This window comes from Gymnogyps californianus, chromosome 4 (genome assembly GCF_018139145.2).
Source record: "Gymnogyps californianus isolate 813 chromosome 4, ASM1813914v2, whole genome shotgun sequence".
In the NCBI taxonomy this organism is placed as follows: domain Eukaryota; kingdom Metazoa; phylum Chordata; class Aves; order Accipitriformes; family Cathartidae; genus Gymnogyps; species Gymnogyps californianus.
Window position 1 is genome coordinate 66842108 of NC_059474.1, and position 15795 is coordinate 66857902.

The 15795-nt window shown below is 39.4% G+C and overlaps 1 protein-coding gene across 1 annotated transcript in view; it reads left to right on the forward strand.

The window, feature by feature from the left end:
* Window positions 1-15795, forward strand: part of LRBA (LPS responsive beige-like anchor protein) — a 432278-nt gene that overhangs the window by 1691 nt on the left and 414792 nt on the right. The gene's annotated exons all lie outside the window — the stretch shown is intronic.

Below are 15795 nucleotides of genomic sequence, written 5' to 3' on the forward strand. Positions count from 1 at the left end.
GAGGTCTCAAAACATCTCTAAAAATACTCATTGTTCCTCCTCCTTCCTTCTACTGAGCACCTTTGACTTTAAAACAGTGTGGTTTCTGACAAACCAGGAAGTGAGAGCATGTAATAGTATAAAGCTCGGTAACAAGGAAAGTTGGTGCAAAAGGTATACTGTTTTTTAGATGCTATTTGCATTTCAGTTATTTTGGTAGTAGTATTCTTTGCTACATGGAAGTTTTAATGGTCACTAAATATTTATGTGTGCTGTGTCTGTTTAATGTTTTTTGGTGTTATCTTCTTGGGTTATGATAAATGTTTATTTTTTGAATATTTTCGTATTAACAGAATGTAATGCTCTAAATTGTTTGGATGAAAGTCTCAATACAGAGGAATTGCAGTACTGGCAAAAATGAAGGGCAGATCAGAGGTTTCATGGATGCTTCAAGTTTGAGAAAGTGATTTAAGTTACTCAGAGTCCACTTGAGAATTGTCCTTGACAAAACCCAGTGCTCAGATATATGGACATGAGATTCAAAAGGAAATTCTGGTAAATAGTTTACGATTTAAGACACTTGTGTGAGGGGGAATTGTTCATGTGCGTCTTAAATTTTACTTTGCTTCTAGCATGGTCTTTTGAGTGGTGTACTGGAGGTGTATTTTATGGCAACAGTGGAAAGAGGTTCAGCAGAATAATTAAAAATGTAAAAGCTCCTTGATCCTGGGATTCCTTTTCTGCTACATTTTGGACAAGAGAGGAACGAAAAATTCAGCTTGGTTCAGAGAATCCTCGATTTTAGATTTAAGAGGTCTGGAGAATTTGACCCTGTGGACTGCATTCTCCTGGATCTTCGTTTCCCATATAGAAGTAGGGGAGAGTTTCTGGCCCTGGAGATTTTTGAAACTGTGTTTTCACTTCTTCTGCAAGTGAAACAACATCCCTGACCTCTCTGAGAAGATTCCCCAACCGTTCTAGCACACCTGTCTACAATATGGGAGGCTAAAGTTCATGCTCCTGCACCATGTTAATCAGAGCAGTAGTCGTCAATTGATAGCTATCATGAAACAACCAGTAGTTTGGTAGTAAGGACACTTTACCTGGATAATGTGAGAACAAAATCCAAACTTTTGGGCAATATAAAAAAAAGTTCCTTGGTTTCTCTGAGTCCCAGGAAAACATACCAGCTACTGGTGACTAATTTGGAAGGAGAAGATGTCTCGATGTTCTGTGGTTTTATTAAAACTGGAATGCTTAAAAAAACCAAACCAGCCAACAAAATCATAGTTTTTGTTACAGAGAGCATCTATTTTCTGGAGATTTTTTATTTATTTATTTATTTATTTATTTTGGTAAAGACTGTTAAGCTGACTTTTTAATATGGCTTTCTGGAGTATGAGGTCTCCCTACAAAGCAATCCATCCGTCATTGAGTTCTGTCTCCATTCAGTCATTAGCTGTGACCTCTTCGTTTTGTCGATTAATACTTCTGATCAGAATTTAAGGCATGTGAAGTATTGCTTAGCAATGTTGTACTTACTTTTCTGTGCTTGTATGCAGAAAAGATTTAACTTTTATATGAAAAAGTGATTCTTAGCTATGGCTTTTCTGGTAGTTTGTTTCCCCATAGCTTTCAGAGTGAGTTTACTCATGTGTGTGCAGGTTCAGTTGGGGGTATGAAAATCATGCTGTGATCTGTTGTTACTAATGGGGTTAAGCCCAACATATCCTCTCCTGTTGGGTTTCATACGGTTTGGTGACTCATAACTGCACTACCTCAGCAGTGTTAGCAGAAATCATCTGGCTCGCTTCTTGTACTTTGAAAGGAGGAGATGTACGGTATTTGGGGGATTTTTTGATCACTGAAGTGAGACATCTTTAGACCAGAGTGAAAGGAGGGCTGGGCAAATCTGTGTCGGAAGGTGTTTTTATATACTTATTCTTCATAGCATAACCACCCTCAAACGTGAAGAGTTTATTCTTTAAAAAGGGACATTAGCTGACCTAATTTTTATTTCCTGAGCAAACATGTTGCTCTTAATAATGCTCTTCAAGCTTGCTGTAGCTTTTGGAGGTTAAGGTGAATTTCTTTCTTTGTGATGGAGAGTCAAGAGAAGCCCAAAGTGCTGTCTTGATGTTCCTCATCTTTAAGGATTTAAGAGGTGGTCATGCTTTATATGTGAAAGACTTAGAAGGTCAAAAATCTAAAGTGCACAGTAATTGACCTGCTGCTTCTTAAAGAAATTTAAGCTTCTGTAGTCCTGATTACTTGAGCAAATAACTTGTTCAGTCCAGCAGTGTTGGATCTTGGAGCTGAGAACCACCTATAACATTTTCTCTGTCCAGCAGTATAACCGAATGCTTAGTGAGCTCACCTCTAGCTTGCATCAAAAACCTAGTAGTGTCATTTTATTGTCTTTGGAAATTCTACTCTTAGAAATACTCAAGTTGATCTGCTTTGTTTTGGTCAAGATTCTCTGAGAACCTAGTTTTCCAGCCCATGTTGGATATGGCTTTGTGTATTTCAGCACTTCTTAAAATTAAGAGGGAAAATACTGACTTTAAGGAAGCTTATTATTCTGTGAAAAATGTTGAAAGCACATTCTTGCTCAAGTATTAGTCTGTTCTGTTACCTTTCTGACAAACAGTAAGCTAAACTATGGGTATATATTGCTCGTGCATTGTGAATTATGTTTTTAATTGACTTTGGGCAGCAATAACTCTTTGAATTTCCTTTGTATACAGATCAGGTGAATTCCTGTTCATTACCTCATATCTGCTTCCCCCGCATGCCCCCCCCCCTTAGTTTATTAAAATAAAAACCCTCCTGGTAGGAGAAGGTGATAGAATGGAAAAATAAATTATTTACAGTGGGATCTGTTACTAACTTTAAATAGCTATGTGTTTTTCATAGTAAAACAGAAAGGCAAGTTGACCTAGTAATGAAGAAACTTTCAGATAGAGTAGTAGAAATAATTCAGCAATTGGCAAAGCTTTAAAAACATATATATATATAAAATTAGTTACAGTACTGTGCTACTAGTGTCAGAGAAGATTTTTAGGATCTGAAGTTTTCAGGTGTAGAGAACGAATTCTGTTCTGAAGGCTATACAGCCTGCATTGGAAATATAGGAGGTACTGCAAAATCTTTTCTAGATGAAAATTCTGGGTGGAGCTTCTGGTCTACTCTGTTCTAAACGGGCTTGTCTTGTATCATATGTCAATGTTGTCTTGTTTCCAAGTTATTGCAAGTTTCTTGTTTATATATAAAACTTAGGTCACTGGATATCCTTGTCTTGCTGGAGGTAAAGGGCTCTCACTGACAAGTGTTTTGTTCGTAATGAATGCTGTATGTGCAGGGGTTAACTATGCTGCATTATTAGGCTTGCAGTGGGAAATGGATATTCTGGCAAAATTCTGCTATGCTTCAAGCAGATGACTGTACAACTATTGTCTTTCTCTGTGGTGTTGGTAGCCAGAAGTTACTCAGGTCTCAAGTTGATTAGTGTATAGAGACAACAGATATTCTAGACTTTCTGCTCTTCTCTAAAGAAATGTCATGCCTTGGTCTAAGCCAATTTTGTTTTAAAAAACTTTAGCACTTCTAATTGTTCTATTGACTATAGTATCGATTCAGTTATTTGTTTAGGTTCCTTTTTTCTTCTCAGTCTATGTTGCAAAGACTTTTTTTTTAGTGTTTTGTCTGTCTCTTTGGTGAGGAGAATGTGCTGTTGCTTCTGATTCTGTTCATGGATTATGAGGTCCTCACCAAGAGTCCCCTGGTGACAAAGTGCAAATGAGAAAGAAATCTTAGTTTTTATCACCTTTGGAGGAAAGATAACAGGATCTGAGGAGCAAAGACTAAAATTACTTTAAAGACTTCATTTGTCACGTCTCTCACTTCTGCCAGACTTACTAAAACCACGAACAAAAATCAATGTAACTTTTTAAAATTCTTACTGTTTACTTTCCTTGTTTCTTCTTCTTAAAGTAACCTTCTTCCCCAACCCCCCTTGGCTTGTTTTATAGAATGAATCTAAGATAAATGCCAGGACTGCCACTTGTTTGCCTTCTGTTCATGTGCCTTCTGCTCTTTTTGTCATATCTCCATTGCTATGGTTTCTGCACTATAAAGTCTTTATCATTATTCATATTGAAAGCAAACGGTATTACCTGCTGATACAACAGGTTTCTAATTTGGTATGAATGCTTCTGAAACACTAGTACAATGGATTTTATGAAGTAGAAATTCCGCTTTTTTCATCTCTGGTCACAGACTTTTTTTGCATGTACCTTCTTGTAGAAAACCCTCAAAGCTAATGCTGATAGAATTAAATGTATTACAGTAGTAAAAATGGACCATAAATGTCTTCATAACAATGCATTGTTTTCATTACCTTACTGTATGTTTTTAGAGAATGCTAGGATTTATTTTCTATATAAACTTATCAACGCTGATGGCAAGTGAGAGTAACCAAATAGTTTCTAGAGCATCACTGAACATTGTGCATTTCGTAATATATGGAGTATTCCCTAGTAGATTCCCAGTAAGTACACCTCTGGCTACAGTTATCCTAGTTCAGTCACTTCTGTCCATTTACAGTATAGATGATAAGGTACATCTGTGGCTTTAGCTGGGTCAAGCTTGTAGTTTTCTTAAAAAATCATAGTAAATTGGATAGTCAGCTGTCTTAGTGATCGTGCATGGTTTTACTCTTGGTGAATGAGTGGAATTCAGCAAAGGATCTGTAATGCTTCCAAATCTGCCTCAATGTCCTTTTTATAAAATACATCAAATGCAAACTTACTTCTTGCTGGCCCCTTCACAGTGGGAGGCTTGTGCCCAGTTTGATGAACGAATTTAGACTCCTTGATTCCAAGTCATCTTCATGGTTTTGAAGACATCCAATTTGGGATCTGGTAACAGTAAAAGATGATTTTGGTAAGTTTAGCTGACTAAATGAGGCTGAGATCTCTTTCACCAGACTTAGTTCAAAATTGTTGAGTAATGGGAGTCACTTGTCCTTCACTTAAAATAAGAATTACAGACATCCATCTTGTTAGAATGTATTCTGTGTAGTTATGGATACACTTACTACTGAAGTGATGTGTTTTTGGTTTTTTTTTCAGGTATTGAGGGAACTTGAACATTACTTTGTAGTTAGTGGAAATAGCATTCTGCATAGTAAGTGTGGGAATTTAGGGAAATTTTGTGGTCAGTTGAGAAAGGTGTGGAATATAGTAAGTGAGATGGTAATGGCAGTCTTGAATTAGACATGCTGACAATTTAGAAGAAAATTGTCTAGACTCTGAAGAGGAGCTGATTTGTACTTTGGCTGTGGTATCAACTCACTTCTGTGACTGGAACTTAAAACACACTATAGGATGACAAAATATTGAGGACAAAATCTTAAGACCACACAGGAAAATGTTCAGTTTTTTTCACTCATCCTCTGACTGGCCAATTTTTACAGCTTCTCATGACCAATCTGAAGTTTCAAGTGTCTGTGAAAGCCTGTGAATGACATGCATTCTGTGTTTTCCAGAAGTGTTGGCATCTTGTACTGCCATTAGTAGGCTCTGTACAAACCTAAAATAAAGCTAAAAAAGCAAGGCTGAACCAGGCATTTACATATGTCATGTCTTAATAATGCAATATTTGATAGGCACTTTTTAATTAGCAGTCCGTTCTACAAGTAAGCCTGTTTAAAATGTGTTCGTAGCATACTTTAGAATTCCCCTTTAGAGAGGAACACATCAGTTTAATGACAGATTTTTCTAGTTGATCTCCTGTAACAAAGGAGAGAGAGTGAGGTATCTACTGTGGTTGCTTTGCTCTCTTTAAGCAGTATTTTCTGTCACCTCTGTCAGACAATACTGGGCTAGATGGACCATTGGCCTGACCCAGTAGTGCAGATAGCACAGTAACGTAGTGGCCATATGGACTGGCTCAGGAAAAGTATTTGTGGATTAGGGAATAGAATGAAATTAGTAAAAAGCATCAGGGAAATCAGTGGATGGCATGTCAAGGTTGCTACAAAGGCTGAATGTTGCAGAGTGAGATAAAAATAGATAATTATTTGTGTCCTTTGAAAGAGATTATTGGAGGGATGAACCAAAGTGTGCAGATTCAAGAGGAGTGTGAGTAAAGAGAAATTTTTTGAAGTGGCTGTATTGGACAAATACTGGAGATTGAGGAAAACCAGAGATGAGGTATTTGCTTAGTTCTTTTTTAAGGCAGTGTTGGTTTGGTATGGTGTTCAGTACTCAGTGGCTAGTCAATTGTACATTCAGATGCTGAAGCTTGCGGAGAAGTCTCAGTCTTCTGAAAATTGAGTGGGTTTTTTTGTGTTAAGATTTCAAGTCTGATGAAAGATAAAAATGAGCTTTCTCTGTGGTTTCTTTCACTATCTGTATATTTGTTTTACCACCTATTGGGGAACCTGCAGTCATTCTGAATTGTATCCCACTTGACATGGTGTTCTGACTTTTTTTTAACTTGATAAATTGGTAACTTAAAGCATTTATAGCTTCTGTCTTTATGCGTTCATGAAGTTCTTTATGAACCTTAAGGAGGAAGCTTTAATCTGTTGCACAGATTAAATAAGCTCTACAGTTTAGTCATTGGATGTGAAATAGCTACTTGCTACCTTTGGTGTTTCTGTGTATAAAACCCTTTAAGAATCTTTTCTGTCAAATTCAGTCTTGCATGCATTAAATTTATGCATATCTTTTTAAAGAACTTCTATTTATTTTAAATGGGTCAATCTGGAAGAAAGTTTTTGTTCATAATCACTAATTACAGTTAGCTTAGCTAACTTTCTGCCATTCAGGTGTCTTCCTCAGCCCCTAGAGGCCTTGCTGGCCTCTTAATAACATTTTGCATGATGGTTTTTGGTATTAGCTTGACCTAATTACTAATATCCTAATTTAGATTACATTTCTGCTTTAACTAATTCTGGATTTTTCTATTAGACTCGGTATCATGCTAGAGCATATTATTGCCTGGCCAAAAACTAGTTTGGTCATTTTTTTCCTCTGGGAAACCTTCAGACTTTGTTTGTCTGGGAGCTCTGGCCATTTGCCAGGAATCTGAGGGCTCTAATTTGTGTAAAACAGGATACTATTGCCACCTGCTTTTTTAATACCACGTGTGGCCAGTGGAGACTGTAGTTTCCAGTATGCAGTGCTCCATATTTAGAGCAGATAGCAATCGAGATGCACCCTTGCACAACTGCTGTAATCAAATTCGCTAAATAATGATGCTGCATGAGTTGCAATTGTACCTTTTCCTGAGACACTGTAGTCTGTGCTAATACTGGAAGCTGCTTGTAATTTGTGAAGAGCTTGCATTGCTACAGTGCTTTAGATTCCAAAGCTTCGCAAATAGGCATAAGTAGTTTCTAAATAGAAGCTAATTTGTGGAGAAGAAAGCCTAATGCCTTCCATTGCAGTGGATTCCTCTAGTAATAACTGGGGAGCTGGGAGCAGCCATGTCCCAGGCACGATTTTCTTGTTAATAGCTGCCTTGAGATGATATGTAATGAAAATAGCTAGTGGGAATAGGATGTGCTCTGTTGCTTCCTGTCAAGTGCTCTGCGAGTTTGATCTGCAAGTCTCTTTACTGCAGCCTGCATATGAGTAGTTCTGTTAATGTTTTTATATTCTACATGCATCTAGCAAAAAAATTTCCTATGCCCTATACAGCAAATTCAGATTATTTTCGGTGTGACTGAAAAGCTGGAAGTGAGTTGTTCAGGCAAAAACCTGTTATATTTTGTTGATGCAACTAAAGAAAGCGACACTTGAAGAGCTACTAGGTTAGCTTTCCTTTGCAACTGAAAATCAAAACCAGAGTAACCACTTAGGACTCATCTGTTCTATGGAAGCGTGTTATGTGTGTTCGTGTCAACCCCCTCCACGTCCCCCCTTTGCCATCAGCAGTTGTTCTCTGTGGTATAGACAGAAGTTACAGAAATAAATTAATGAAATGAAGTCTATTCTATTTGCCCCACTTAGATACTCCAAATTTCTAGTTTTATACTATACTAGCCCTGTAAAACAGTAACTGTAACAGTGCATAGGGTGACCTGTAGCTTATTTATTCTCTCTTTTGGGAATGCTGAAAGGCTAGAGGCACCAGTAAGCAGCAGGTAAGATGGTCACTACAGTGGGAGAGCAATTTCTCTTATAAAAAAGCAGCAAGAGAACCAGTAGCATGTTGCAGTGGACTGGGAAGTATGTGATTATGGAGTCCAGGATGCTAAATGTTTGCTTGATAAATCTCTCACAAATTGGTTCCTTTATCAAACTGTGCAGCTTTGGGTGGGAATTGTACTGGTTGCTTTCCCAAATGTGATTGGGATGGGGGTGGGTGGGAGCTGTTTGGTAGAATAAGGTAAACTCTGTTGCTGTAGAATTGCTGAATAAAGGCTTTGCAGATCCTGCAACTTTTAAGTTTTAATAGTCCATTATTAGAGAAATCTTTAAGTTATGCTGTTTGCATTTCTCAGGATTAAAACTGTGTTCCTAAAGACAATTGTTTTTTGCAGGATTATTAATGATTCAGGTGGACATTGGAATCAAGTAGTGTTTAAAAAAAACAACAAAAAAACCCCAAAAAGGTTCTTTATGCAGAATCATACACATAAGTTCAAAAAAATGTCCAATGATACAGAAGTAGAATTGCTGATGAGCCTTAAAACAATGCAATTGGGGGGAGAATAGGAACCAAATGACTAATGTTGGTAATGGTGCATGACTGTTAAATAAACAAATGGAAACTATCAGTCCAGTCAGCATCTGCCTCCTGCTAATGTTTTTGTTGAAACTAAGCACGTGATTTGTCTGTAGTTTTGGTTGTGAACTTGATTGAAAAGAACTTGCAAGCTTTTTTTTTTCTTTCTCTAATGGGAGCTTAGTTATACTGTAGGATTTGGTTCCAGTGTATAATTTAGGTGCCGTAATGCCTGACTTTTAGGTATCTGATATGGAATATGAAACGGAGTAACTGTGACTGCATTTTTAAAATATGTTTTGAAATAGCTAAGGTGAGGTGGGGAGCTATGTATATTTAATATATTGCTGATGTTACAGAATGGGAGAACACTGAGATGCTGGGAATGGATGTTCCAATTGGGATTGCAAAAAGTTCTCTGTCCACTTTGTAATCTATAGCCAAGGGTCACCTTCTGAAGCTATGGTGTTCTTAACACTTCAGATTTCCTTGATTTAAATGAGGTAGCAGTGGTGCCCAACTCAACAATAAAGTGCTGTGAAAAGGGTTCTGAGGCACAGAAACTGTACCGGCAGCTTCCTGTCTTTATGCAAATCAGTAAATGCTCATGGGGAAAAGATTGCCGTGTTTCCTTGCCCATTTCTTCCTCAAAAGGTCGGTGCCAATCTTGTGCCATGCTAGATTGTCTACTGTTGAACCTCACACTAGGACATTCTGCTTTGTCCTTTCTGTGTTCCCACCCACCCTGCGACTTCTGTGAGCCGGCACCTGCTGCTGTCGTCCTGGGCTGCAAAAGTGAGCCCTGAGCACTCACTGGGTTCTGTAGTGGGCTGGGGAGCTGTGAATGCCGCTGTGTGCTGCAGTTGCTATGGATCAGCTGATTGGCAGGGGTGTTGCCTTTGAAGAGATGTTTATTCCATGACTCATCTGAGACCTGGCACTAAAGGCTTGTGCCCTTCCAGTGTAATGCTTTTAAAATGAAATATATATTGCTCTTTGGGAATTTTGCTGGCTTAGTAAAGTCTCACCTACGCAGGAAATGAAAGCCACCCTGATTTCTGTCCTTAGTAGGAAGAGATTCAAATTGCCATTTGCCAGGAGTGCATAGCAATGGTGTTGTAAGTGACTTGTAAGGGGACATTTGTAACACCTCTTCTGTGAAGACTAGGCTCATATACAGTAAAGAATGCCAGATTCATGGGTATGGAGAGATGGCACAGAAAGAAATAAGTCTCAGACCTTGTGGTTAAGGTGTTTGAATAAGGTTCTCCAGTCAGTCATATATCACAGGAGAGGTTTGGAGCTGGAAGACAGTGGGTTTCTTGCCCACATGTTGGGGCTTTAGTAAAGTTTCCTTTATGCTGTACAGAATCCTCATTTTCTTCCTGGAAGGTGAATTATCTTCAGGTGAAGGGGTTTGTCCGGTGACTGAAAGATCACCAGAGTTGGTTAGACATATTTCAAAAAGATAGAATTTAGGCGATAGAAGCTTGGGTTTCTTGCTTCTGGATGGTGCTGTTATTTTGCAGAAAAGTGATATCCCTGTTTCCAACTAGATCTTGTTTTAGGAGTGTGCTTAGTACTTCTATGTCCTGTCTTGAGAGAAGCCATGAGCAAGCTGACAAATGTCATGTAACACTTCTAGATACAAGTTAGTGTCATGTATTGTCTGCCCCCCCCCCCCCCAAAAGGGGGAAAAATAATTTTCACATTGTCAGATGATGTAGATGACTGTAACAAAGAAACTGGTCAGTTCAGGCTTTCCCTCAGCTAGGTTTTGTGTGGCAAATTGAGAAGCCTGGAAAACTGGATACAAAGTGGAAGTTGGGGAAAAAAATAAATTGAAGTTTCACTTGAGAGCTAACTTAATCTTGATGCCTTTGCTGTTGTTCTTAGCACTTTAAAGATGGATATGTCTGTAGGGGTTTTTAATTAGATATGCAAAGAATTGTTGGGAACTCTTTCAATTCCAGTCACATGAATAGACATAGAGGTAAAATTTTAGAGGAGCAACCTGACTCTGCCCAAAGAAATTGTCTATAAATAACATCACAAATGAACAGTTTAGTTTAATCACTGTAACTGTGCTGTAGTGAAACTTAATTATAAACTATTTGTTTCAAATTGAAACTTTTGAAATCAAATCCTGACTGTCTAAATGTCATGATCTTGTCACTATCCATCATATTAGAAAAGTCGTGGCAGACTGGTGAAGTTACCAGTGACTGGAAAAGGGGAAACGTAACCCCTGTTTTTAAAAAGGGAAAAAAGGAACCAGGGAACTACAGGCTGGTCAGTCTCACCTCTGTGCCTGGCAAGATCATGGAGCAGATCTTCCTGGAAACTATGCTAAGGCATATAGAAAACAGAGAGGTGATTGGTGACAGCCAGCATGGCTTCACTAAGGGCAAATCATGCCTGACAAATTTGGTGGCCTTCTACGATGGGGTTATAGCATTGGTGGATAAGGGAAGAATGACTGATGTCATCTACCTGAACTTGTCCAAAGCATTTGATACTGTCCCGCCTGACATCCTTGTCTCTACATTGGAGAGATGTGGATTTGATGGGCGGACCACTTGGTGGATAAGGAATTGGCTGGATGGTTGCACTCAAAGAGTTGCGGTCCATGGCTCCATGTCCGGGTGGAGACCAGTGATGAGTGGTGTCCCTCAGGGGTCTGTATTGGGACCAGTATTATTTACCATCTTTGTTGGCAACATGGACAGTGGGATGGAGTGCACCCTCAGCAAGTTTGCAGATGACACCAAGCTGTGTGATGTGGTTGCTACTCTAGAGGGAAGGGATGCCATCCAGAGGGACCTTGACAGGCTTGAGAGGTGGGCCTATGTGAACCTCAAGAAGTTCAACAAGGCCAAGTGTAAGGTCCTGCACGTGGGTCGGGGCAATCCCAAACATGGATAGAGGCTGGGCGATGAGTGGATTGAGAGCAGCCCTGCAGAGAAGGACTTGGGGGTGTTGGTTGATGAAAAACTGAGTATGAGCCAGCAATGTGTGCTCACAGCCCAGAAAGCCAGTTGCATCCTGGGCTGCATCAAAAGAAGCGTGGCCAGCAGTTCGTGGGAGGTGAGTCTGCCCTTCTACTCTGCTCTCGTGAGACCCCACCTGGAGTACTGCATCCAGCTCTGGGGCCCCCAGCATAAGGAAGACATGGACCTGCTCGAGTGGGTCCAAAGGAGGGCCACGAAGATGATCAGAAGGCTGGAGCACCTCTCCTATGAGGAGAGGCTGAGAGAGTTGAGGTGGTCTAGCCTAGAGGAGAGAAGGCTCCGAGGAGACCTTATAGTGGCCTTCCAGTACCTAAAGGGGGCCCACAGGAAAGATGGGGAGGGACTCTTTATCAGGGATTGTAGTGATAGGACGAGGGGTAACTGTTTTAAACTGAAAGAGGGTAGATTTAGATTAGATATGAGGAAGAAATTCTTTACTGTGAGGGTGGTAAGACACTGGAACAGATTGCCCAGAGAAGTTGTGGATGCCCCCTCCCTGGAAGTGTTTAAGGCCAGGCTGGATGGGACTTTGAGCAACCTGAACTAGTGGAAGGTGTCCCTGCCCACAGCAGGGGTGTTGGAACTAGATGATCTTTAAGGTCCCTTCCAACCCAAACCATTCTGTGTGTGTTTCTTCTGTGTTTCTTCTGTGTTTCTTCTGTGTTTCTTCTGTGTTTCTTCTGTGTTTCTTCTGTGTTTCTTCTGTGTTTCTTCTGTGTTTCTTCTGTGTTTCTTCTGTGTTTCTTCTGTGTTTCTTCGTTAATTTCTGTGGGAAAAATAACTCTGAAGTACACAAGAGTGCCAGAAATTTAAGCTAAACTTACATTTGGAGGCAGAGGGATGGAGAATTATTTCACTGGATTTTGACTTGTCCTGTCTCTGTCATGTATTGTTTAGTATCTGTTTTCATTTGCTCTGTAGTGTGGCACTGTATGTTAGTCCTGTAGCTGTTGCTAACTGACGTGTAGGGTTTAATGAGAATTTCATGGCTTGTTCGTATTGAAGTTCCCACTCTGGTAGCTGAAGCCCAGTATCATCCTGAACAGGATATTTCCGTGCATTTCAATGTAGTAATGTCGCATATTACTGACAATAGGACTGGTCAGACACAGGCTTAATGACCATTTTCTGGCATGTGTGACACCTATTTTGTGGAGTAGCTCTTCAGTTTTGGAATACACTTACTGTATGTCTTCTGTGGGTTGGCAGTGCTTTTGACTTCTGTAGCACTGAGTTAGAAGTGATCTTGATGCTTAAATTTCCTGTTAAAGGTAGGTATACAGGGAAGAAGATGAACAGCTTTAAATGCTTATTTATATTCTTCCAGTTGAGTACTCAATTTCACAACTCTTAAGAGTCAGCGTTAATATTTTGTATAGATCTATTGTTTACATATATGAGGCTAGAGTTAGAATTCTGTTTCTCAACTCTGTCTAGGAGTTTTGTTTATCAGGGATACCTCTAAATGGGTTTGTTTGCCTGTGACCTTACCGTGTGCATTGGAAAAAATGCTTGAAAGCACATATGGATTCTTGAAACAGGTATCGATCACTATAATGATGGAATCGAAGCAGGTAAAGGATTTCTCAATTGCAGTAATCGTATGTGCAAATTACTATATTAAAAGATGCCTAAACTTCAAACTTCATCCAGAATTTTGAAGGCCAAGATGACTTTGTTTAAAAATGTTAATAGTTTGGCCAAGAGGAGCTATTGTCCATTACCGGCAGGCAAGCTAACTATCTCTGATTAAAATAACTGTGGTGCCAAAGAAAATGTAATAATGAAATGTATGTATGGCAACTATATTAATTAAATATTAGTTACCCAGGCATGTTTTTTTTGTCTTCAGGCAGTGCTTTGTTATGTGTAATGCTGTAGTCATGATCTCTGTATGGTGTGGTTCCATGTTGTGGTGCTGTGAACCAGTAAGGTATTTATACAGTCACTGCATTTGGTATTACGAAGTAGCATGCTCCTCTCTGAGATATATTCATGCATCTTTCTTGAATGATTTCTGTATCAAAGATAGGTGGTATAAAAGCAAGGAGAAGAAAGTGTTATTTTTATTTGCTAATTCTGTAAACATAGCAAGGCCCCTAAGAGTCAGGCTGGGCTCTTTCCTTTTCATCCATTAGGTGCAACAAAGTTTCTGCAGACTGGATCAAGTCTTACTTGCTCCAAGTAGGTGGTCATGACTGATACGGCACATTTAGTTAAATTTAAGTTTCCTAGGAAGAAGAATGAAGGTCCAGATTTTCCTGCAAGATTGTAAGGATGCATAGAGTAGCAAAGGACTAGAAAAAGCTACTTCTACTGTGCAGGAGCTACCTGCTTTGGAAGCATTCATGTATAGGACTGCAGAGAATTGGCAGAACTGAAGCTAGTGGTAATTTTGGATAGGTGATGGAAACTAAAGTGCCTCAGGGGAACTGCATGCAACAGTCACTGCTATTGGAAGATACCTTCCTGCTGGACTGTGCTTTCTGTGCTGCTCCATCAAGAGCTATTTCACAATCGCTCCTTTGTTCTAATGGCAACATAAGTCAATGAGAAGTTCTGTCTTCACATTTTTGTATCATTTGTTCTTACAATCTACAATGTAGGTTCAGTGTTGGCAATAAAAAGCTTGGGCTTTAAAAGCTTTTATGAGTTCATAAATAAACTATTTAGTAGAAACATTTGGAAAGCTGATGTCCATTTTCTTCTCGCTGTGAACTGGTCCAGATATAAGTTAATGGCATTTTACTTCTACTGGACTGCATCACTTGGGTTAAATTACAACTCTTCAGGATTAAGCTCTGAACACGAGGAAGAATCAGTTTGGTTCCTCACGATGGAATTTCAGGATTTTAAAATGAAAACTAGAAAAGATGTTAAAATAATTGAAGAGTTGCTCTCAAGAGTCAGTGATTCATACATTAAGATTACCTGATGTCTTCCGTTTTAAGCAATCTTCAAGGATTTTCTCTGAAGTTCTACTTGTTTTTTGCAGCCATTGTATGATACTGTGCCCCAGAGACACGTGTGGGTTCAGCCTTTGTTCAGATAAACTCTTCTAACACACAGACTCTTGCTGCTTTCAAAGCAGCAGCAAATGTGTGTTTTCTGCTGGGCGGAGTCAGGTGCCTAGGAAATGGAGTTGGGAGCTAGAAAAGGAGGACAGTCATATTGGGCTTCCCACTTCTCAGCCCAGCAGGTTATACTATGCTTCCTACTTGGAAATCAAGGAGAGTTAAGACTCTAGCCGGCTCTAGAGCTGCCTCATTATGCTTCTTCCATTGTGTTTTTATGTGAAGCCTGAACTCCTCTTGCCTTTAAAAGGAAGAAGGGAAATTATATCCAATTCAGGCATCTTACGGCCATCTTCGTGGGATAGTGTGTAGCTCTATTAATGTTTCTCTTTCCTTCTTCTGCAGTTGCCTCAACTCCTGAGAAGAGAGAGGGAGGCAGGGCCTACCATGATGTAGTCTGATCCCAGTGATACCTGGGATGTTATCTTTGTCCTGTTACCTGCTGGGGTGCTTGTTTCTGTAACTCCAGTGGCACTTAAAGGGTTCAAACCCTGACTTAAGTTTCATTCCAAAGTCCTGTCATATTTTTCAAAATTTTGATAGCTTTACTGCTTCCATGAGCCAATAGTAGCCTCTGTGTGCCTTCTGCTACTGTCTTCATTTCACATTACTTCAGCATTCTTTGTCATTCCAAATAGTACTGAAAAAGACAACTTTGCTTGGACAGGGAGAATGCCCTTTTTAGGGAATTGGACTCTTTATCCTCATCGTATGTGCAGAGACATGGAATTATCTTTACAATTTGAAATGTTTAGTGAGTGAGGGGATCCTCATATTCCATTTTAGTTTTTGATGCTTGAGAGAAGGAACTGGTCAACCTTCCTTGGAAACAACCTGTTCTTTCAGGAAACAGCTGAAAGTGTTTTCAGTTATGCTTTGTATGTGCATTTGTATTACAAAGACTAATTTGATTTTTGAGAAAATTATATTTTATTTTATCAGTGTGCTTGTCCTAGTAAACTGGTTTTCCTGTGTTTCACCAAAAGGTATTG